Raw genomic sequence first — 1480 nt, 5'->3', positions numbered from 1 at the left:
CTTGCATTAGCCCCAGGGTAGTTTAGGACCCAGAAAATTTTGGAGGTGCAAAGATGAAGACGGCAAGTGTATCCATGAAGGGATTTCAGATTTCAGGGGGAGTTTTTCAACATACATGGAAAAGAAGTGCATGTAACTTTCTCCTCTGATAATGTGGCAGCAGGAGCTTGAGTTTAAATTTAGAAAAGCAGTTACAGTGCACAGTCAGGTTCATGGTGGGTGACATAACTAATCACCCAAACAAGGATCTTTTCAGAATAAAAGGTAGTGCTAGTTACAATTATGCAGAGACAACAGGCATAAACCAGGACACTTGGCCACCTTACTAGGGCCCAGTCTAGCACCTGGCACACTTATGGCTCAATGAATGCTCTAAGAGTGGCAGGCAGGCCCTGAAATAATTGGTCCAGCAGAAGGATAAAAAATCATCAGTGATCTGTCTATAGCCATACCACTCTGATTGTGCCGGATCGCATCTGATCTCCGAAGCCAAGCATCCTTGGGCCTGGTTAGTACCTGGAAGGGAGACCAACTGGGAATACCCAGTGCCATAGACTTAAAAAACAATTATGAATAAACTTTAGAATATCTGAGAATTCATCACTAACATTCATGGATGATTATAAGTAGGAAGAAAGTATCTTGAGCTATTTTTATGGGCCTTTGTGGTGGTAACCCTGTCATTTTGTTACCACAAGAAACTATAAAGCTCCTTTCTTGCATTATGCCAAGGATAGGCTGATGGAGGCCTGTCCCCAAAAAACTTTCAAGCCAGCTGGGTTAACCCAATTGTTAACCCAATCCACTGGGGTTGAGCAGGATTCTATATAGCAATAAAAAAAAACTGTGTGGGTATCAAATGTCCTATTGCATATCAAAAACCCTTACTGGGGTAGGGGTATGACAATAAAAAAGGTAACTAACACTTATTGAACAAAAAAACACAGGAGGGAAGAGGGATGGTGCCTGCAGGGGTTGCCTGTGAATAAGGAGGGATGTACAATCGCCCTATGCTTAAGGCCCCACGAGGGAAGTGAAGCCTCTCCATCTTTCCTGGGCATGAAAGGCAGGTTATAAGATTATCTTCCTTGGCTTCTTTTTCCTTCCTCACTTTTCCCAGTATTTATATTACAATGTTCTTTCCATTCAGAGTTCGAAGCATTGTATAATTCCAATGACAGTTAATCTCATTTTGGAAATTCTGATAATTCAATATGTCCTATAAATCCCTATAATTTCATACTGCCAATTTATTAATTTGCACATCAGTTCTGAGATTGCATTGTATTGGACCCTGCAGAATTGTTTTTACTAAATTATATTCCAGGTCAATATTAGGGGCTATAAGAAACATCCCCAAGAAATTTGTTGTTTAGTCTATTTTAAGAAATTGTCAATAACATTGTTCCTTAATTCATAAAATTCTCTTAGTGAGGATGCCCAGAGAGAATTTTGTTTTGAGTACAAAGAAATGTAGTAA

General features: G+C 39.7%; 1 pseudogene; it reads left to right on the top strand.

The window, feature by feature from the left end:
- Positions 1–438: 438 nt before the first annotated feature.
- On the top strand, positions 439–557 carry LOC123633506 (annotated as a pseudogene).
- Positions 558–1480: the final 923 nt, after the last annotated feature.

Source organism: Lemur catta, chromosome 2 (genome assembly GCF_020740605.2).
Source record: "Lemur catta isolate mLemCat1 chromosome 2, mLemCat1.pri, whole genome shotgun sequence".
Taxonomy (NCBI): Eukaryota; Metazoa; Chordata; class Mammalia; order Primates; family Lemuridae; genus Lemur; species Lemur catta.
This window is presented reverse-complemented; position numbering and strand designations above follow the sequence as displayed.